Source organism: Podarcis cretensis (assembly GCF_951804945.1).
Source record: "Podarcis cretensis genome assembly, chromosome: 9".
NCBI lineage: Eukaryota > Metazoa > Chordata > Lepidosauria > Squamata > Lacertidae > Podarcis > Podarcis cretensis.
The window spans coordinates 13856594-13880151 of NC_137178.1; the positions used below are offsets into that span (position 1 = coordinate 13856594).

General features: G+C 47.0%; 1 protein-coding gene across 14 annotated transcripts in view; it reads right to left on the reverse strand.

The window, feature by feature from the left end:
* TMEM150C (transmembrane protein 150C) overlaps nucleotides 1-23100 on the reverse strand; it is a 52513-nt gene extending 29413 nt beyond the window's left edge. For 3 of the 14 annotated variants that reach the window (XM_079991096.1, XM_079991101.1, XM_079991104.1), the window contains exon 1: nucleotides 20680-21115. The gene's annotated coding sequence lies outside the window, so the exon portion shown is untranslated. Of the gene's footprint in view, nucleotides 1-5918; nucleotides 6146-6873; nucleotides 6939-20679; nucleotides 21116-23059 lie in introns of those variants that run through there. The other 11 variants (XM_079991102.1, XM_079991082.1, XM_079991087.1 and 8 more) reach the window with 11 other exon arrangements.
* Nucleotides 23101-23558: the final 458 nt, after the last annotated feature.

Sequence of the window (23558 nt, forward strand, 5' to 3'; positions counted from 1 at the left end):
TGCTGCCGCTGTGCCGCCGGAGCACGATTTCTGTTCTCATCCTGAAGCAAAGTTCTTAACCCAAGGTACTATTTCTGGGTCAGCGGAGTCTGTAACCTGAAGCGTAAGTAACCTGAAGCATATGTAACCCGAGGTACCACTGTATTTAAAACAGTTTAAACAAACTGCTGTCGCAGGAATTGTGTGGGTCCTGAAAACACACATCTCAGGTGTCGAAAGACGAGGCTAAAGAAGCGTGTCTTCAGCGTTTGATGAAAATTGTATACAGTACTGAAGATGTCAGGTGCACTCCTGTGGGAATTACATAGCTTAGGGCCTCTGTGTCAAAGGATGGCAGATCCAGAAGCATCAGTGTGTAAACCAGGGGTCGGCAAGCAGCCCACATGGGTCATTTAACCGGCCCCTGAGCCACCCCCGAACTGAGCCACCTGCTTGGCGAGTCCCTACGCGCTGCGCTAAACCGGCGCAGCACAGTGCGGGGACTCACTTCCGCGGTGCCGGAAATCGCGTCTGCGCAGATGCAGATGCCGGAAATTGTGGGCGTGTGTGCTCGCGCTCACTTCGGCCCATGGAGGGATCTCCGCTGGAGTGAACCGGCGGCCCAGGCGAGCTAAACCTGGCCGACTCCTGATGTAGACAATGCTGATGCATTGATTATCGTCTTCCAAAGCAACTACAGTGGTACCTCAGGTTACATACGCTTCAGGTTCCATACGCTTCAGGTTACAGACCCCGCTAACCCAGAAATAGTGCTTCAGGTTAAGAACTTTGCTTCAGGATGAGAACAGAAATCGTGCTCCGGCAGCTCGGCAGCAGCAGGAGGCCCCATTAGCCAAAGTGGTTCTTCAGGTTAAGAACAGTTTCAGGTTAAGTACGGACCTCCGGAATGAATTAAGTACTTAACCTGAGGTACCACTGTACTCTATTCTGAACTTAAAAATGGTAAGCGTAATGCTGGTGGTCAACAAAAGAGGTTCAAAGACTCTCTCAAGGCAAATCTAAAAAAAGTAGTATAAAGACCGACAACTGGGAAACACTGGCCTGTGAGCGCTCCAGTCAGAGAACAGCCTTTACCAAAGGTGTAAAGGCTTTGAAGACGCTCAAACTCAGGACAAAAGGGAGAAACGCACTAAGAGGAAGGCACGCTTGGCAAACCCTCACCATGTTCAACTCCTGCCCGGAAACCTATGTCCCCACAGTGGAAGGACATGTGGATCTAGAATTGGCCTCCACAGTCACAGTAACCCAGAAATAGTGCTTCAGGTTAAGAACTTTGCTTCAGGATGAGAACAGAAATCGTGCTCTGGCAGCACTGCGGCAGCAGGAGGCCCCAATAGCTAAAGTGGTGCTTCAGGTTAAGAACAATTTCAGGTTAAGTATGGACCTCCGGAACAAATTAAGTACTTAACGCGAGGTACCACTGTATCTTTAGATATGGAAGCATCTTCCCAGGGGAACACAGCAATGGGAAAATTCTAGCACCACGGCACCAACTGCAGCATCGAGGACTTCCATGTGTGAATCGGCTGTCATATATATATATATATATATGTATATATATATATATATATAACACCAGAGATGCAAATTTCATCTCAGCCCACACATCACATTTTTTCAATGACATTCACACATTCTGTTGCTAGTCTCCAACTGTACAAAGATCGATTATATACAGGCATGAACCAGTCCCTGGAGACTGGAAGCCACATGCATGAACATACTCCAGTTGAAAATCATTGTGTTTGAGGGGCTAATTAAAGTTTCCTGTGGGCTGTTGTGTCTGCGAGGTCTCGTTCACACATAACAAGTCAACACTGGATCTCGAAGCCATAAGCCGATTAACTTGCATGTGTGAAGCCTCCGTAAAAGCTGTTCCGTCCGTGACCTTGAGGGACAAGGAAGCTTTTTCATATTGTTTCAGGATACAACCCAGCCTGATCCATTTGGATGAGATGGGATATACTAAAAAGGCAACTGATTCATAGGATTCCATTTGGGAAGCTAAGCTATTTCTTTAATAAAAAGCGTTTCCAAATCTACAATTTATAGGCTGGTGATGAAGTCCTAAATATATGTAACTGGCTGGAGGGCAATTTGGGGGGGAATGGCCTCGATGTGGAGTGGGGCTAGGGTTGGGATGGGATACCTGTGGCCATTCAGACGGTGTTGGATTCTAGCTCCTAACCATTGATCCTGCTGGCTGGGGCATACAGGAGTTTGGGAGTTGGAGCTGGACAATATTTGGAGGGCCACAGGTTCATGAAACCCTAGTCTAGGGTGTTCAGCTGCATAACATCATCATCATCAACAACAACAACAACAACAACAACATACCTCTTTATATCTTTAAGGGCAAATAATCTCGAAGCAGTTTACACCACATATTAAAACATCAAGTAAAACAACCCAGAACAAAAACATTAGTGAAGAAAGTCAAATCACATTCAAATGCATAAAGTATGCATTCAAAGTAACATAACTGAACAGGAAACTGTTATCTTACAGATTTCAAAAGAAAACATTGCAACTGAGGATAAGAGGGCAGCCAATACATGGCACAACGTTTATTCCACGTGTTCCTATTGAAAAGAAAAATAGTCATATTCAGGCAAGAAATCAGTGTGGAAAGGGGGGGGGGTTTCTTGCCTGCGTCAAAAGTCTCACAATTAATTCATGACATAAGTGGACTGTTAGCCACATGACAAAAGGAAAGAACAGCTCCCTCCAGTTTAATGTAAAGCTTTTAGCACAACACCCACCCTGTTCCCATATCCTATTGTAAGGAGGCTCAACTACAATAATCACATTTTCTCCCAGTTTTCTCCTCCGCCCACTCCTTCTCTGTTGTCTCCCTTCTGCTGCTTTTCTACATTGTAAGCCCCCTGGGGCAAGGACCAGCTCTCCTATTCTTAAAGTGCCAATATACCGTATTTTTCCGTGTATAAGACGCCCCCATGTATAAGATGCCCCCTATTTTGGGGACTCCAGATTAAGAAAACACCCCTCAGCACTACCCGTATATAAGACGAGCCCCAATTTTAAACCTTATTTTTTGGTTAAAAAAAACAAAACCTAGTCTCATACATCGAAAAATATGGTATACAGTATATGGGGTACATGGGCTGCTAGGGGAGGGATAGTACCTCTGGTGGGGAAACGGCATGCTCCTTCTAGGGGAGTTGGTCCACCTTTGGTGCCTACCCTGCTCTCAGTTCTCACCCCAGGAAACAGCTTCAGCTAGCCAGGTTAAACCAGGTGAGAGTAGCTGATGGGTCTCAAAGCCTTGGTGAGTTAGGGACTTGCCCTGTATAGAAGACAGGCAACGGCAGATTGAGTGGATGAGACCAATAGTAGGTCCTATGGTCAAGAAGGCTGTTTCTGCACATGCTGTAGAGCAGCGGTTCTCCACCTGTGGGTCCCCAGATGTTGTTGGACTACAACTCCCGCCATCCCTGAGCTCTGGCCTTGCTGGGGGCCCATAGGTTGAGAAAGGCTGCTGTAGAGGCAAGTGCGGGGCAGATGGGGCTCGTCAACCTAGGAAGGTAGCCCATTTAGAAGAAGGAAAACTCTGGTCCTAAACCTCTGCTTCCTTGCAGGACATCTTTGGAAGAAGAAAAAGCTAAGGCGTAAACCCTACACAAATCTGGAGGGGAGTCACTAAGACAGCTGGATAGCGTCTTGTATGCCTCCTTCTGGCAACTCCTGCAGCCAAGCTGGTGCCAAATGCATTGCTCTGCGTTCCTTTGGACCGCATCGGTGAAGCCGAGAGGAGGGTCTTGTCATCTGGGCCCCCCAGGACCTCCATACACACTGCCCAGGCTTGCGCTCCAGGGAGGTCACTTTGCTGCTAATGCAACAAAAACAACACAGGAGGTGGTGGCAGTCAAGAGTTACCGGTTTCTGCAGCCACAGCAGCCGCTGTGAACTCTCCAGCAGTTTGACTCCGTGGTCTCTCGAGACAGACAGATGCCAAGAACAACATATATCAATACAGTTCCCAACATTCCATTACACAGATTAACCAGTGGGCAGAGTGTTCCAAGAGAATTGAGAATTTCCTCTGGTTGTTTCAGTTCTGTTAGGGTGGTGTCAAATCTGGGTCCCCTAAAAAATGTGCGAACCTGTCAGCCTCTGGAGCCAACTGTAACCTTTGCAGATAGTAAGGCACGGGGAAGGGCTCAGCAGTATGGCATCTGCTTTGTATGCAGGATCAATCCCCAGCATATCCTGCTATGGCTGGGAAACAAACCCTGGCTGAAACCCTAGAGAACTGCTACCAGGCTGTGTTGACAGTACTGAGTTAGACGGACCAAGAATCTGTCTTAAAGGTAAAGGGACCACTGACCATTAGGTCCAGTCATGGCCAACTCTGGGGTTGCGGCACTCATCTCGCTTTATTGGCCGAGGGAGCTGGCGTACAGCTTCTGGGTCATGTGGCCACATGACTAAGCCGCTTCTGGCGAACCAGAGCAGTGCACGGAAACGCCGTTTACCTTCCCGCCGGAGCGGTACCTATTTATCTTCTTGCACTTTGACATGCTTTCGAACTGCTAGGTTGGCAGGAGCAGGGACCGAGCAACAGGAGCTCACCCCATAGCGGGGATTCAAACTGCCGACCTTCTGATCGGCAAGTCCTAGGCTCAGTGGTTTAACCCACAGTGCCACCCATGTCCCTTAAGAATCTGTCTTAGTGCAAGACAAAATCCTATGTTCCTAAGCTGAGGTCACAAGGAGCATGCAGTAAATTTATCTTATGCTCTAGTGGCATCCCCAAAAGTTGCATACCCTAGGCTTTCTGTCTTATGGGACAAATGGCTGCTATTCACTCCCATGTGCAAAAGTCACATGTGTGAACCTGGGGACACCCAAGGGAAGGCAAAAATTGCCATTCTATTAGAGAAGACCCTGACAACACAAGCCCTCCCTCTGCAACACCCAAACCATCAGCTGCCATGGGGAACAGGCACTGCTAGCGGAAACAATAGGGACCACATGGCTTGGTCTGCATCACTAGCCTGCCTACCCAGCCCTTTACAAAAACACAGCAGAAGCCACATTATTCATTGTTATTATGGATCCCCTGTCGCGATCACCACCTAGGGCTGGTAGATGCAAAATTAAAAAAAACAGGCTCTGCAGACGCTTCTGGTGCTTTTGGGAGTAAAAGGGACACAGACAGCCGACCTAGGCACTATGGGGGCTGATATAAAGGAGCACGTCTGAAAAACAAGGAGAGCATCCCTTAAGAGGCATTCAGCAGCCCAGTTATCAAGCCAAGGGGATGCCAGCAGGTAAAGGGAAATAGTGAATATGGCTGAATGATGCTTTGTAAGCAGCATTGGTGCAGCCTGATAGAAAGATGGAAACTGGTGCACCGGCGGAGCGTGGGTTCTTTTCTCTCTCGCTTTCAATCAATCAATCGCTTGATTCAGGTGGCAGCAGGAAGGAGGAAGAATTAAAGGGAGTTTCCAAGAGCAGAACCAGGGAGAGATAAGGCCGCCTCTCAGGTGTGCAGCCAGCAAAGAGCAACGACCCTCCCAACGTAGGCGGTTAAGCAAAGGGCTCATCAAACGGAGAGGCGCCCTTCGATGGAGCACGGGGCAGCAATTCAGCAAGGCGGGTGCGGGTCGCGAGCAGGAAATCCCCGGGACTTTCTCCAGGCAATTGCAATTTGCAATACACACGCGCGCGCGCGCACGGTTGCTGCAAAAGCGCGATGGTGATAATCAGGACAATTGATAAGGCTTATCTGGGCGGATTGTGGAGGTGAGGAAAACGGACAGGGATGGATGGAGATGGAGGGGGGGCAGGTGGGCTGTGCAGGAACGGGTGGGGGGAGGAGATGCAGGGCTTTAAGGCGGGGGAGGCGCCGCAGGGAGGAAGGAACCCAAACCGAGAGAGAGAGACCCTCCTACCGAAAAGCTGGGAAGTAAGAGGAGCGCGGAGGCGTCTCGGCGTGGGTCCGGCCCGGGGGTCCCTGGTGCTGTTACACCTGCGAGAGGAGGCAGGCGGCAGGAGCGCGATCGGCGGCGGCAGGAGGACTGGGCAGGCCGGGAGGAGCGCTTCCCCTCGAGGAAGAGGTGGAGTCTGCGGCTGCCGTCCGCCTCTCGCAGCCTCCGGAGCTTCCCCGGCGCCAGAGACAAAGGGCGAGGGCGCGCCTGGCTGCCTGCGTCTCTCTCGCAGGGGGGATATGAGGAGGGGAGGGGGAGACACACCCCCAAAAGGGGTGGGGGCTGACGGGCGTGGGGGGGAGGCGGCATCCTCGCCATCCTCGGAGGCGGCGGCACTTTCCTGGGTACCACTAACCAGCCCCACCCCAACCCAGATTTGCGCCTTCATCTACCCACCCGGGCTACTTGTCATCTGGGCACGAGAGGCCCCGGGCCCCCTCGAACCGGGAATTCATTGCCCTTGGGGGGGGGGTGGAGGGTGGAGAGTGCGCGCTCGCGTGTGATGCCCAAGCGCGCGCGCCTGCCACACTTTCCCGATTGCGCTAACCTGCGGGCAGCTCTCCCCTTTGGCGATGACCTGAAAGCAACGAAGAGTCGTAAAATAGTCAAGGGTTCCCCCAAAGTCATCTAGTCTGACCCCCCCTGCGATGCAGCATGCGGAGCCTTGAGCCTGAGTTACAGGTCATAGAATTGTACAGTTGGAAGGGATCACGAGGGTCACCTAACCCAACCGTTTGCAATGCAAGAATCTTTTGCCCAACACAGAGCTCGAACCCGCCACCCTGAAATCAACGGGGGTGATCTCAGTGGTGGGTGGGATCGCCCAAGTCTGTTTTCCTGGGTGCCTGCCCCCTTAAAAAATTGCCAAATGTGTAAAGTTGAATGTGAGCAAATTAAATGTGCGGAAGTTGCAAGTTACCTGTATTACACCATAAGCCTCATTTGTGCAAAAGTAGCCAGGACTTTCGGATTGTAGGACAAGACCTGCCAAAGAAAACAAACAACTCATTTATGCATGCAACAACAGCGGCAAGAGTCTTGATAGCACAAGGATGGGAGAATGAGGAAATCCCGACAAAAGAACAGTGGCAAGAGAAATCGATGAACTATGCAGAATTGGCTAAACTAACATATACCCCTAAACTGCGAGATAAGGACAACTGTGACTTCAAAGAAGAATGGGAACTTTTTACAAATTACTTAAAAAGACAACAGAATGAATTGGACTCCTTAGCAGGTTTTGAATAAACATACACAAATTTATTGATTGTAAACATAGTAGATAGATAAGGATTTATACACTTTTACAGTATGCAGAGAATAATATGTGTTGAAAAATCAGAGAGGGGAGCTGAGGGAAGTTGGGGGGGAGGGAGGGCTTGATGGGGAGGTGGGGGGAAGGGGGGAAATAATGAATATGATATATTTTGATATGTTGAAATGGTCAATAATATATATATATTTTTTAAGTAGCCAGGCCTTTCAGCACTGCCCATGGACTTATCGGAGAAGAGGGAAGCATGCCACACTGTTTTGAAAGTCAAAAGCAGATAAGGAAAGTGTTTCTTAAGAAAACAGAAACAGAAAGAGGTTCCGTTGGATAACCCAGTTCCTTTTTCTCCCTTTTGTGAATCGCTCTCTTCTCGCATCACTTACTTTCAGCTTACTTTCACTTACTTTCACTTACTAAGAATCTTAGACAGTTCAACACAGGTCGCTCTGCTTCTTTTTCTCTTTCATATTACAAGAACTGACTTGCAGGCTTGGACCAGAGTACCCTGGATCAGCCATGACGGAGATAGCTATCCCCTGTCATTTGTCTTGCGTCCGATAATTGTAATACTGTTATGAGTTTGTGGGTGCCTTGACTCCCCTAAATTCCTAGGTCAAGTGGGTGTTTGAGTTTAATCAGTGCTTGGAGCATTGAAATAGGCTGCCGGATGCTGGATTGAACAAAGTGCTAAAATTCAGGCCAGACCAGTTTTTCCATTCTCAGGAAATTGCCTGGGAGAAGAACCACTATGGAGAACAAAAGAAGATGATGGGCGATTAGAAATGGGTGGAGCCCTGCCTTGAGTTCTGAGTAGTTAGCAGAAGAAAAATGCCAGAGTTTTTGTTAGGAGGAAGTTTCAGGATTTCAGTTGGCTGTGGCGTGATCAAGGAAAAGGAGTGTCAGTTTGTTAAATGCGGCTAGCTGGGGCGGGGCGCCAGAGCACAATGTGGGCTGCCTGTTTCCAACTGGAGGCTTCAGCAAGGGGAGAAGCAGGACCCACTTGGAGTATAATGCTTTGAAACCCTCCATCACAGGCTCAGGTTGTATATGTGTGTAAATAAACCATATGTCATAAAGGCACGGTCTCCACTGTGTCTTATTTCCAAAGGAAACATGAACACTGCTTAGAGATTGGGGTGGTACATAACAATATACTGCTTCTAGGTGATGAGGGCTCAGTTTTTAGCCATCAGGGCTAATATCCACAGTTCACTAGTTCTCATTTATAAAACCATCTAATCTGACCAGTTGCACCACTTTTGGCCACAAATCCCACAAACAGGAGAAGTGTCCAGTGTAGCAGAACCTATACTTTGGAACTCCCAGCCTATTGAGATCAAACAGGGGCCTTTACTTTATTCTTTTGAGCACCTGATAAAAACGTTCTCATTCAGGCAACCCTACTTACTGTAGATGCTTAGAAAGTTGAGGTGATTTTAATCTGCTTTAGTATTTTAACCCTTGTCTGTTTTAAAGTAGGGTTGTGAATTTTTCTTGAGTCTGTTGCCTTTCCCCTTTTTCCGTAAACCGCTTTGAGGTTCTTTACAATCCGGGTTGTATAAACTTTATGAAATATGTACCGTATTTTTCACTCTATAAGACGCACCAGACCACAAGACACACCTAGTTTTTGGAGGAGGAAAACAAGAAAAAAAAATTCTGAATCTCAGAAGCCAGAACAGCAAGAGGGATCGCTGCGCAGTGAAAGCAGCAATCCCTCTTGCTGTTCTGGCTTCTGGGATAGCTGCACAGCCTGCACTCGCTCCATAAGACGCACACACATTTCCTCTTACTTTTTAGGAGGGAAAAAATGAGTCTTATAAGAGCAAAAAATACGGTAAATAGAGCTCGGAGCTCAGCCCCCCCTACTTTCTGGGGTTATTGTGAGGATGTAAAGTGGGGTGTTTTCATGTACAAGGATGTGAGCAGTTCAGTATGAGAGAGGCCCATAAGTATAACACACAAATAAATCTCCCCATAGTAAGCCAGCAAAAGTAAATATTTAGCAAACATCGCAAGAACTATTTCTCTGGCCTTATTTTGATGGCAGGGTAAATGTAATCTAGTCCTTGAACTTTATCCTTTTGAAACATTCTATTTTAATGGAAAGGAGAAAAGTTCTTGGCTGCAAGCCTTCAGGGCGAGATGGGCTGTACACAGATAAACAATTGCAGTTCTGGATTTATTTTCCCATCCTGAGCTGCAGCTCTGTCCTTTATTTCCCTTCTACAGCTTGCCACATGCCACCACTCATGCTCTGTTGCTCTGTGGACCTCCTGTATCCCATAATGCATCGGTGCGTCTGATGCCCCCGGGGACAGAGCAGTGTGCTTGGACTGACTGAGTTATTTTTGTTGGTAATGGGCTCCTTCAGACTGGTTCCCCCTGAGGCAGTACTGGCAGAATAGCAAAGGTTGGTCACAAACAAGGCGCTTGGGAAGCTATTTAAGAGCATTTCATGCACTTTTATGCCCCAGGGAACCATTCATAGGACAGGAACCACAAGATTCAGGCTCGGTAGGTCAACTGAATCCATCTGTTGTCTCATTAAATATCTCTCTGAGATGTCTTCTTCTTCCTTTTTAAGCAAGGGGAAAACATAACAGCTTTAAGTTCTATTATCGCGATTTTCAACTGAATTTGCTGAAAGCGAGGGGGCAGGGGGAGTCCGAAGGGGAAGCGTGAAAAATGTTTGTAGCATTGCACATTGACAAGTAGCTGTCAGTCCAAAATATTTCCAATCGCATGCATTTTTCGCGTTGCAGCAAGCTGAAATGAGGACTTTATTCCTCATCAGACTACTGCAATTTCCACCAGTGACAAAACAACAGCAGAGAAATGTATTGTATCCCACCCTGACCCCCAGGAAGCTCATGTCAACATGCAGAGTGAGGAATTGACTCCTTGCTATCAAAAGTACACTTCAATAAGTCTGCCTACGACAACCATCTCCTCCTCTGGGGTAGCAGCTTATGGGGTCAGGCTGCAAGCAGAAACAAACAAGTTTTTTTTTTTTTTTTAAGTGGGAGAACTGCTTAAAAGACTTTATTTTTAATGTTCTCTTTTTTCTGAGAAGAAGCCATGAGGTCAGCTTCTTGCTCTTATTTCCAATAATCATGTCATGCGCTATTTATGTTAGACAATGAGCTTTTATCCATGCTGCTGTCGGGGGGTCCAGAAATCGGCTGACTTTCGTGCCAACCCATCTTCCCCTTCCCCTCCCCCACCCCCAGAAAAGAATCCATCATCAGAACACCAACAAAAGTGTTGGCTGACTCTCAAAATAAGTCTGTAAAAGCATCTGCTGATCGAGGATCTATCAGCGGACTTTGGGCATCTTCAAAAACAGTAACACAACACTGCTGGCTAACACAGAAACTAATCTTAGTGACAAATGAAAACACTTCTTCCTCCTATTTGACACCGGTCTACAGATTACTAGCGAAATCCTTCATCACCTGCCCTATGCTCTTCTGTTTCAGGCTTTAAAATATTTTGAGCTAGAGATAGAAAACTACCACCAACAGACACTTTATTTAGCCTTAGTTTGCACGTTCTTTGTAGATCTGTAGGCAGATGTCATTATGTGTTGGACCGGTCATGTTGTGCGGATGCCTGATTATCGTCCTCCAAAGCAACTGCTCTATTCTGAACTTAGAAATGGAAAGCGTAATGCTGGTGGTCAACAGAAGAGGTTCAAAGACTCTCTCAAGGCAAATCTAAAAAAATGTAGTATAAAGACCGACAGAGCTGGACCATAAAGAAGGCTGATCGCCGAAGAATTGATGCTTTTGAATTATGGTGCTGGAGGAGACTCTTGAGAGTCCCATGGACTGCAAGAAGATCAAACCTATCCATTCTGAAGGAAATCAGCCCTTAGTGCTCACTGGAAGGACAGATCCTGAAGCTGAGGCTCCAAGACTTTGGCCACCTCATGAGAAGAGAAGACTCCCTGGAAAAGACCCTGATGTTGGGAAAGATGGAGGGCACAAGGAGAAGGGGATGATAGAGAATGAGATGGTTGGACAGTGTTCTCAGAGGTACCACCATGAGTTTGGTCAAACTGCGGGAGGCAGTGGAAGACAGGAGTGCCTGGCGTGCTCTAGTCCATGGGGTCACGAAGAGTCAGACACGTCTAAACGACTAAACAACAACAAAGGCCGACAACTGGGAAACACTGGCCTGTGAGCGCTCCAATTGGAGAACAGCCTTTACCAAAGGTGTCATGGGCTTTGAAGACACTCGAACTCAGAAAACAAGGGAGAAACATGCTAAGAGGAGGGCATGCTTGGCAAACCCTCACCATGATCAACTCCTGCCCGGAAACCAATGTCCCCACTGTGGAAGGATGTGTGGATCCAGAACTGGCCTCCACAGTCACTTATGGCGTCACTGTTAACACCGTGTTTATGGAAGACAGTCTTACTTGGCTACGAGTGATCGAAGAAGAAGAAGAAGAAGAAGAAGAAGAAGAAGAAGAAGCACTGCATGCAGAAGATCCCAGATTCAACTCCTGGCATCTCCAGGTAAGGCTGTATGAAATCCAGAAAATCTGCTGTCAGTCAGTGTAGACAATACTGAGGTGATACACATTGGTGGTGGGTAAGACTACGAGCCGCAATGCCTGTATTCAGTCTTCACTGTGAGATGCCCTGTCCTGCTGAATGCCAGTTCCATAGCCTGGCTTAGGGAGGGAGACATGATGCTCACGCGTGCAGCGCCAGGATGTTGTGAAGTCACGTGCACAACAGCAGTCCCCACCACCACCACAATTGCCCTCGCAAGCTGGCACCTCTGGCCCTAACTGTTCATCTCTGAAAAATTTCACTGCCTGCCGCTGATTCCAGTTCCCCCACAGCAGCATGAAAGGTTCACATCAGGTTGTGCAGAAAGTAAATATCTTTAGCAGGGAGAGATTTGTTTGTCCGTCCTCACAGAACGCTGCTCACACAGTCTTCTTCTGTGTGCTTTCAGTGCTGGTCAACATTGCAGAATAATAATAATAATAAGAAGAAGAAGAAGAAGAAGAAGAAGTATTATTTATACCCTGCCCATCTTGCTGGGCTTCCCCAGCCACTCTGGGCAGCTTCCAACAGAATATTTAAAATACAATCGTCTATTAAACATTAAAAGCTTCCCTAAACAGGGCTGGGATGCAGGTGGCGCTGTGGGTTAAAGCCTCAGCGCCTAGGACTTGCCAATCGAAAGGTCGGCGGTTCGAATCCCTGCGGCGGGGTGCGCTCCCGCTGCTCAGTCCCAGCGCCTGCCAACCTAGCAGCTTGAAAGCACCTCCGGGTGCAAGTAGATAAATAGGGACCGCTTACCAGCGGGAAGGTAAACGGCGTTTCCGTGTGCGGCTCTGGCTCTGGCTCTGGCTCTGGCTCTGGCTCTGGCTCTGGCCAGAGCAGCGATGTCACGCTGGCCACGTGACCCGGAAGTGTCTCCGGACAGCGCTGGCCCCTGGCCTCTTAAGTGAGATGGGCGCACAACCCCAGAGTCTGTCAAGACTGGCCCGTATGGGCAGGGGTACCTTTACCTTTACCTTTAAACAGGGCTGCATTCAGATGTCTTCTAAAAGTCTGGTAGTTGTTGTTCTCTTTGACATCTGGTGGGAGGGTGTTCCACAGGGCGGGTGCCACCACCGAGAAGGCCCTCTGCCTGGTTCCCTGTAACTTGGCTTCTCACAGCGAGGGAACCGCCAGAAGGCTCTCGGCACTGGACCTCAGTGTCTGGGCAGAATGATGGAGTATGTGTTCAATAGCATGCAGAAGTAACCACCACCTTGCTGCTGCATGCGAAAGCACATCTTTTTACTCCTTTTCTACAAACTCAAAACACAAACAAAAAGGAAAAGAAGAAGAGTTTGATTTGATATCCCGCTTTATCAGTACCTGAAGGAGTCTCAAAGCGGCTAACATTCTCCTTTCCCTTCCTCCCCCACAACAAACACTCTGTGAGGTGAGTGGGGCTGAGAGACTTCAAAGAAGTGTGACTGGCCCAAGGTCACCCAGCAGCTGCATGTGGAGTAGTGGGGAATCAAACCCAGTTCACCAGATTACGAGTCCACCGCTCTTAACCGTTACACCATGCTGGCATAAGAGAATTCATCTCCTTATCCAAAGAGGAAAGCTCATTTTCTGCTTTGTGGATGAGTGTTTCTACATCAAAACTCAAAGCTTTCATCCCATGCTTGAGGCAACTGTGGATTATATGACATTTGCAACCCCCTTTTGCTGCTTTGATTTCTGATGCATTGACCTGTGTTTCCCAGAGGCATTGCCAGTCACATAAGGATAAACACTGTGAATGTTGGAGAACGGTGTTGCGGTTGCCTCACGTCTCACAATTCTCATTGCAAAAATCAAGCAAGTAATAATGCTTAATTGCCTGTGGCACAAAAATGACACATAATTACTTGGGAATTTTTTCCTGTGTCCCTTGTGGGAGGTGTCAGATCCAAAACGTTTTCTGGTTTTCTGGTTGCTTTTGGCAACCCTTGAGGTATATTTCGTTGCAATTCCAGAATAACGCAATATTCCAGGAAAGCATTTTGTTTCCACACTGTCAACTTATATAACTTCACTGGTGGGAAATACTGTAGTAAACCTGCGATGAGTCACATTACAGGTTTGTGGGGCGGGGTCAGCCTGGGTGATACACATGGGTCCCTTCCAAACCTGTGATCAGGTGTATGTAAGGTTAGACTCTTTTAGAGGAAACCTGCAGAGCCAGTCAGATGAGTTTCTTCGTAAGATAATAGCCTGAGCTGGCCAGTTAAATACTGCCATTTGCATGTCCAAAGAGGTTGCCCTGTTGCCATAGAGACAACTCACCTCAGTTGGATGGCCTCAGGAGATTCCTGGAAACTAAGGTCAATTTCTAGAGACTCAGGGCCAAACATGGGGGGTTGCCATACACATTATACCAGGGGTCAGCAAACTTTTTCAGCAGGGGGCCAGTCCACTGTCCCTCAGACCTTGCGGGGGGCCAGACTATATTTTTTTGGGGGGGGGGGGGAGAACGAATTCCTATGCCCCACAAATAACCCAGAGATGCATTTTAAATAAAAGCACACATTCTACTCATGTATAAACACCAGACAGGCCCCACAAATAACCCAGAGGTGCATTTTAAATAAAATGACACATTCTACTCATGTAAGAACACACTGATTCCCGGACTGTCCGCAGGCCAGATTGAGAAGATGATTGGGTCGGATCCGGCCCCCAGGCCTTAGTTTGCTTATCGTGCATTATACCTTTAAAGCACATTTGAATCACATCCTTTCTCTCAAACATTTCTGGACACTGTAGTTTACCTCTCACAGAGTTACAGTTCCCAGAAACATTTAACAAACTACAGTGCCCAGAATCCCTTGAGGGAAATAATGTGCTTCAGATGTGGTTTAAATGTATAGTGTACAGCCTAAAACACACACACACACACACACAGAGAGAGAGAGAGAGAGAGAGAGAGAGAGAGAGAGAGAGAGAGAGAGAGATGGGTCACTATTCCTCTGCAATTGCTCAGTTAGCAGTTCAAATTGTGAGTTTTGCAACAAGTGTGGGAAAGTGGTGGTTGGGTACTACAGGGTCAGAACTGATTGGAGGAAGAAAGCCCTGGAGATTTGACTTGCAAAACTCTGTACAAATGTTCATTTTGAGCAAACTGCAGGACCACAGCCAGCTCCTTCCTTGGCAATATGAGCTCTTTGTATTCTTCTGCATTGCTTTCTCTCTCTCTCTCTCTCTCTCCCTCCTCCTTCTGGACAAATAAGACCTGGCTCCCTGGAAATAAGAGAGGGCCAAACCAGCTTGGCTTCAGCAGCAGAAATGATCCACCCCCAGCCTGGGAGTTCAGGAGTTTAGCGCAAAACTCCGCCAGCTGCTCAGCAAACTATATGAGGCAAATATTTGCTTTGTAGGTGAGTGTGAATTTTCAAGGTGGTTTTAACTGGAGTCTGTGATAAGAGAATTTAAACAACTGCTGTGGCGGATATGCGTAACTCTCCTGAACAACAAGCAAACAAACAAAACCCAAAAAAGCTGCAGGTTTGGCATAATATTGTAGTTTGTGCCCTACAAACATTGCATGGTTAGTGCCAACACAACTTGCCTCCAGAATGTCAGTATTTTGTGGGAGGAAGTCAAGTGCACATTAGAAATTTGAGTTTGTGCAGTTAAAATGGAATAAGCACCCTGTCCCTCTGGGACACAAAAGATCTATTTTCTGCCTTTAAAATATATATATATGATATTTTGTGATTAGGGAAATGACAGGGACATTATTGGAAGACTGAGAGTCCAGTTACCAATCAGAGCTCTTTGGCATTGAGAGAAGAGAGAGAGAGAGGCTTGTAGAGTAAGAAGATAAAGTATTTCTAGTAAATGCATAACTTGGATATAAAAGGTTTCTAGTTCTAACCTAACTAATCTAGAGAAGCCAAAGGCAACTGTGTTTGCTCCTTTGTTCTCAGAGGAAAGATCCAAGGTGACCGCTCCTGTTGAGGTCTGAGAGAGAAGTTTGAGGAGGAGGAGGAAATTGCAAGAAGGATACAACTAAGATGTATCAGTCTAAGCATCAATGAGACAGGGAGGTCAGCGAAGAAGTCAAAGTTGCAGTCCAGGAATCTGGAGTTCCCTTGCTTTATCTGTTTTAACCCCATGCAAACCCCTTTTCTTCAAGCCGAGTTGCACCCAAATGTCCAACAGAAACGCCCTGAAAAGTCTGGGATAAATGAATAGCAAACGGGAAGACCTACCAACACAGAACAACCAAACGAGGATGAATGTTCCTTGTTTAATAGCTTTCCGTAAGCAAAACAGAAAGGGTGCTCAAGGAAGCCTGGACATTATCTCACTTGCACCTAAGCTTCGTGCAAGGAAATCAGTATGAACATTCAATAAATAGGGTGTCTGGAGGAGCCCATAGATGTAAAGTACGCCAAAGCAGGGCAAGATTTGCGAAGGAAAGGAGCAAGTGAACATCCTAATCACCATTCCACTGTAATTTGAACTGGAATGTTTCATTGGCAATGAGACCTTTGAGTCGTAAGAATTCTTTGTTGTCCTCAAATTTCCTTTGGCTTCTCACAAACAGATACAACATTATCCGTTTTAAAATGTGCATGGTCTGTGGTGATGGCCACATTTCATGTCCATTTTCCCCTGCTTCTTGGTTTTCCATTCTTCATTCAGTTCTCCACATTTCTGCAGGAATTAGCTTTTTGTTGTTGTTTTTAAATCCTCATGAAAATTCATCAGCCAAGTTTCTTCTAACACACACACAAACTTACATGCCGTTTTATTACCTGGCACGACATTTTTTGCAAGCAATTTCCCTAATGTAATGCATTTTGTATGTCATCTTCACTAATATATGCATTTTATTTATGAATTTTTGTACGCACTGGTTGAAGCACTGCTTCACAAAATTCAGAGATGTGAGAACTTTGAAGGGTAATTGAGCTTCATTTTGCATATTGGTTTGAGAAGCAGGAATCAGGTAGCTTCTCATAAAAATGTAAAGTCAACATTTCCCCCCGTCTCTAATGAGCTGTGATTAAACTGTTTACAGCTCAGTGCAGCGCTTACATGTCCCATAAACCTCCATCCCTACTGGGTACCACCATGAATGTTGTATGAGATGTTAACGTATTAGATTACAATTTACGGGAAGATTCAATATATGCTTGAAAAATATTCCCAGACACTTTGCCTTTTGAAAATGAGTGTATTGTTTAGAGTTTTTAAAAACCCACCTTAAAACCATAACTGTGAATAAAAAACCCAACAATCTTCCTGCCCAGAATGTTAATAAAGGAAAAAGGCTGTAATCTAAGCACACTTAAAAAGGTAAAGGTAAAGGTACCCCTGACCATTAAGTCCAGTCGTGACTGACTCTGGCGTTGCGGCGCTCATCTCGCTCTATGGGCCGAGGGAGCCGGCGTTTGTCCGCAGACAGCTTCCGGGTCATGTGGCCAGCATGACTAAGCCGCTTCTGTCGAACCATAGCAGCGCACAGAAATGCCGTTTACCTTCCCGCCGGAGCGGTTCCTATTTATCTACTTGCACTTTGACGTGCTTTCAAACTGCTAGGTTGGCAGTAGCAGGGACCGAGCAACGGGAGCTCACCCCGTTGCGGAGATTCGAACCGACGACCTTCTGATCGGCAAGTCCTAGGCTCTGTGGTTTAACCCACAGCGCCACCCACCCAAGCACACTTATTTGGGAGTAAATCCCTTTAAATCCTGCCCCATTACACCCAGCAAAGCATAAATAGAACTGATGCAATTAGAATTATTTGGGTATTTATAATCAATCTTGCCAACCTGTTTTATGCTGCTGTCTTTTGAGGTCAAGTTCTATGGGAACAGTTGTCAAGGAAACCTGTGATATCTGACTTTTCTAACAAGCAGCTCATTCTGTCAGTTTCCCCGATATGGGCAGCTTAGCTTTTCATAGATTCTCATCCCCTCCCTCTCTATTTATTAAATCAGGGACCGCTATTTCTTTGCAAAAGAGGAATGCACATTTTCTGAAGTGACACCTGCATCCTTAAATGCATTTTATTCCCCAAGGAAATATTTGCAAAGTAGTATGTTGCACTGTTGGTTTTCTTCCAGAACCAACAACTATGGTTCACCACCCCCACGCCCAGTAATACTTCTAGTTTAATGCCAAAATGTTGGATTTGGAGCCTGGGGTGTGCAGATTATCTCAAATCCAGATTCAATGCTCTCCAATCACAGGTACCATGAAACAACTGACTGGGAATATAGGAATGTAGTTAAGAGAACTTTGGTTTAAAATCTGGGCTTGAGAGGCTACGTATTTATATTTGTTTACTACTTCATAGAATGAATGAAAGATGCATAGAATGAATGAAAGATGCAGTAGTAGCTACAGGCTAAAAAGATGCAGTACAATCCTATGCGTGGTTATTGAGAAATATGTCCCGTGGTGTTCAATGGGCCTTATGCTCTGTTAAATGTGTTTAGGTTTGCAGCCTTAGCTTGCGAAATCTAAGTCTTGAGGTGGAGGGAGAGGGCCTTCAGAAATACATGGAAGCTGGAATAAGCCTGGTCAGAAAGGAACTAACTACAGAAATTATAATACACAGCTAGTAAATGTACCCCAAGGAATGGACATGCCTGTTCTGTGAATTTTGTGACTAACTGCAAATAAGCCCCGATCAGAGTGATTAGGTAGCTGAAGCAAATAAATTCTAGGCGCTGTGGCTGTCTCTGTGGCTATTTTTATATATTTTTTAAAAAACTGAAACAAAAATGATTCTTTGGGCTTATCTTCCCACTGAAGTGTCCGGCCACTGATATATTAGTCATCACGGATTCTCTTTTCCCCAGGGAAAATCAGTTCTGGGAAAGAAGCTGGCTACTTCTTACAGAAAATTCCCACCGCTGTTCCCCAAACTCCAACTCCTACAGCATCCGTGACATCAGAAGCACCATGGAGATGAAGAATTTACTTCACATATGGGTTAATTACCACTTCGTTTGTTATGAGCAAAACCAAGGTCTCCTGATGGGTTTTGCCTTTACAGGATAAGAGTAGATATTCAAGATCTAGTCACACTTAAGGCAATGGGCCACAGCGGCGTAGGGTGGGGAGGGGCCATGGGGACCGTTGCCCCAGGTGCACAATCTGAGGGGGACACCCAAACCAGGCCCCTTGTGTCCTCTACCCACACCGCAGAGTCCTGCCTGTCCCCAACACAAGTACAGAGGTAAAAGGTAAAGGTAAAGGTACCCCTGCCCGTACGGGCCAGTCTTGACAGACTCTGGGGTTGTGCGCCCATCTCACTTAAGAGGCCAGGGGCCAGCGCTGTCCGGAGACACTTCCGGGTCACGTGGCCAGCGTGACATCGCTGCTCTGGCCAGAGCCAGAGCCGCACACGGAAACGCCATTTACCTTCCCGCTGGTAAGCGGTCCCTATTTATCTACTTGCACCCGGAGGTGCTTTCGAACTGCTAGGTTGGCAAGTACAGAGGTACCTCGGGTTAATAACTTAATCCGTTCTGGAGGACCATTCTTAACCTGAAACTGTTCTTAACCTGAGGTACCACTTTAGTTAATGGGGCCTCCCGCTGCCGCCGCACAATTTCTGTTCTCATCCTGAAGCAAAGTTCTTAACCTGAGGTACTATTTCTGGGTTAGCGGAGTCTGTAACCTGAAGTGTCTGTAACCTGAAGCATCTGTAACCCGAGGTACCACTGTAGTGGCTGAACAAACCAATATTTTCTAACCACTCTGCCTCTTCTGCCATGCCCCTTCCAAATGATGCTGTTGTAGGCCAGAAAAATGCAAGCCCGCCCGGTGGTCCAGGCAGTGGTATTTATAATATTTCAAACAAAGCATTTCAATTTCCACCAGTCATATACATTATTACCTCATTTCATGTTTAACACACATATGCAATAAGCAACGGCAATTTCTGCTGTTTACATTCTGATTCCCACCATGTTCTGTTATATTGTGTTAGTGTGCATCATGTAGAAACGTATGTTCTAGTTTTGAGCTGTATCTTTGTGATTCACATATTCGCTGTATTTCTGCCCCAAGGGGAGGGGGCGGCAACTTGCAAAATCACTGCTTTCATAAAGTAACAGGCTGCCATTACTTCTCTATTAGAAGCACACTCAAGGATTTAAGCACACTCAAAACTTCTCTATTAGAAGCACACTCAATGGGTACACATTATCACAATGCCACTGCCACAACGCAACACACTCGGCCTCCCCCTTTTCCTGCTCCTAGCTCCTCATCTTCCTTTAATTTGATATGCAGCCACACGACTTGGTATTGCTCGCAGATTATTACTCCAGTGGCACGGAAATGGAGAACACTATGCAAATTGCTCTGGGGGGAAGCGTTTAAGATAAGTATTTAACAATGCATGTTAGAAGCCGCCTAAGAGCTCCTAAGATTGGCGTGCCAAAGCTGCAAACTGAACCCAGAGGCGCCTAACCAACTTCCCGATTATTTATGCAATGTAAGGTTGCCAAGACCACATTTGCAGCGTGGCAGTGCCCATCCCATGGTGCCAATTGTTCTTTTTCTCATATTATTAATACTTAAACCACACACACACACACACCAAACCCCTGTAATTCTGTACCCTGGGAATGAGTGTCACTGAATGCTCAGAATGTTTCTGAGCAGACATAGGTAAGGTTGCTCTGCTCATCTTTATTTCGTTAAGGCTGCAGTCCTATACACCCATGGATCACCAAAGTGCCACCCACGGGTGCCCACCTGGCCACAGAGGCCTTCTTGGAAGCCCATAGGGTTTCCTATCCCTGCTGAAAATAGGCCTGAAGGCAGCATTCATTTGTAGCCAGCAGAATAGGTTCCGGGGTGTGTGATGCCCACAATGGTTTCTCTGGTTTACAAATGTGCCCACGTGGCCCCAAAGACATCGCAGGTCACTTACTTGATAAATGCAGAAGAAATGCTTTCTCTGCTCGCTCCCTCCTCAGCTCTCAGTGAATTAGGCACATGAGCATGAGGTAAGGAAGACAGAAATGGGAGAGAGGGGGTGGGGAAAAGGAGTGGAAAAGAACATTTTTTCACAGGCACCTAACAAAGAACAAAGGAAATCTCCAGAAAAGGAAATGTGGGGAGGGAAGGGGGGAGAGAGAGAAAGAGAAGGGGAACTCAAATCCCAGTCAAGTCCAGCCTCGACAATGAAAGGAAAGGGAGTAAAGGGAATTTGACGAATTTTCAAGAAGAGAAAAACCTGTGTTGTTTTAGGCTGAATTCCGAGGCGTTTGTCGCTCCTTCCGTCCTTTTGTTGTCGGCATTTTTGAAACGAGAGCAAGCTATTCAGGTGGCCACATCTAGAGGGAAGGTATGGACAGTGGCGAAGCTGCATGCTCCAGCACTGGGGGTGGAGAACAAGCGGGGGCGTAGTTGGCACGCATCCCGGGGGCATGGGATGCTGCCTGTCGGGGCGTGGTGTGCGTCCCGGGGGCATGGTGCACTGTCCGTAGGAGGTATGGCACCCAGTGTGGTGATGGAGTGCATGGCACGTGTCCAGTGGGGCAGCCGCAATGGTTCCCCCCTCCCTGATGGTGCCAGGGACAGTGCGCTCCCCCTGCCCCCCCATTTCTCCGCCAGTGGGTACACAGAGGTGCTGGTGCTCTTGAAACAGGAGTGAGTCTAATCTCATGTGGAGTCGCTGCCTGGCATGAAGTTACCCAGCATCTGGGCCGGCTCACCCATAAGGCAAGGTGAGGCGACTGCTTCGGGCGGCAAGATCCACAGGGTCAGCAGATCCAGCATCCAAGGAATGCATTGCCACCTTGGAGGCCAGATCTGACACCTCCTCAGCAGCAGACCCCCCCCCAAAAAAAACCTGCCTGTACAGCAGCTTCTCAATGAATAGGAAGCACTGCTGGGAGCAAATGTTGGGGGCTACCCTCTGGGCTTTGCTCCTGCCTGATATATTTTGGAGTGGTCCCCTTTCCCCCACAATGGCCTTTGATTCCCATTTCATCCATCAGCTAAGGTTGATTTGATTCCCCCTCTTATTTCTGATGTAGATCGTTATTCTCCCCTTGAAGCTGGTGTAGATATTCAGTCCCTCCTTCTTCCCTGGCTGGGAGAGAGGGGCACCATTTTGTGGTTCGCCTGAGGTGCCAAAGTGTCTTGGGCAAGCCCTGCCCAGTACGCATTGCATGTTGGGTAATTTTATGGCAGGCAACCCCTTTCTCTTGGTGCCAAGCCACTCCTATTCAAGAGCACCAACCGCAGTAGCACTGCTGCATGCTTTGCCATGCAAATTTGCGGCCCAGGAGGAAGGCGACTAGAGAGTAGCGAAAATGTGGCGCAGCAGGGATGGGGGCCCTGTGAGCTCCTGGCGCACCTCTGTCACCAGTCTTGTGAAGAATTTTCCATGTGGAAATGTGCTATTATAAATGCCAGCCACTGCTATTCGTGTCCATCTACCCAAAGCCAAGACCTTGGTTTCGATCCAGCCTAATTTTTTAGTGCAGTATAGCTCTGTCTAAAGCCATGGTTCCCAACGTGGGGCACACACCCCAAAGAGGGGCAATTTGATTTTTAAGGGGGGCCAATTTGAGAAAGAGTTATTAACAGTGAATGGCCTTTTAGGCTTCTTCCACGTGAATAGGAGTTCACTTTTTGAATACAGTGGTACCTCAAGTTAAGTACTTAATTCTTTCCGGAGGTCCGTTCTTAACCTGAAACTGTTCTTAACCTGAAGCACCACTTTAGCTCATGGGTCCTCCTGCCACCGCTGCGCGATTTCTGTTCTCATCCTGAAGCAAAGTTCTTAACCCGAGGTATTATTTCTGGGTTAGCGGAGTCTGTAACCTGAAGCGTATGTAAACTGAAGCGTATGTAACCTGAGGTACAACTGTAATAAGAATTATTTGTCAACGGGGTGGGGGGCATCAGGATTTTAGAGATGCTTAGGTGGGGCAAGGCCAAAAAAAGGTTGGGAACCACTGGTCTAAAGCATCCTCTTAAATTCTGCCACACGGACTGAACATTGACTCAGAATGATGAGTGCCACCTAGTGATTATTTTGGGGAAAAGAGCTCCAAGTGAGACAAGATCAACACGCAAGTGTTATCCCTACACAATGAGGCTCAATCGAAATAGCTGAATTATACCGCTTAGTTGCCAAAATGGCTTCTGAGCTGTTTACTGGGGCGCATCCAATCACAGTCTAGTGATATAGCCGCACGCAATTAAAATACACAGCACGGCAAATTCCCAACACCCAAAATTAAAGCGTAGAATGTAAATTGAGAAATAACCCAGAGAAAGTAGATTGAGAAACTTACAAGTCGAGAAGAAATGGCTGCTATGAACGATGACCAACACAAGCTCCACACCTCAGAGCAGGCGACACTGCTTCAGATAGGCAAATCCTGTTCTGCTTCTATAGTTATTTATGTGTCTCCAACCCACCTTTGTTGTCCCTGTTTTGATTTTCAGGAAATCCTGTGCACTGCTAGCCAACCAAAACATACCCAGGAGGCTGCTCCTCCCATAATGAGTTCAACACTGGCTTGGATTTCCTGTTACTTTGCGGCTTAATAAGTGTCAAAAGCAACGGCCCAAATTATTATAAGTAGTAGTCTGTTTGTGTTACGATTGGATAAAACATTGCCCCACTTAGAGGGGCTCAATTACGCAGGGAAGTTTAATGGGGTGTAGGGCAAAAGAACAACCAACCCAGGGAGGTTTTGAAGATCAAATTGTCAGGATAGAGAGTTTTATTCAATAGCCTCTAGTGGCAGGAATGAAAGTTCCAGGGTAAAATTCAGTGGTGTCTCTGTG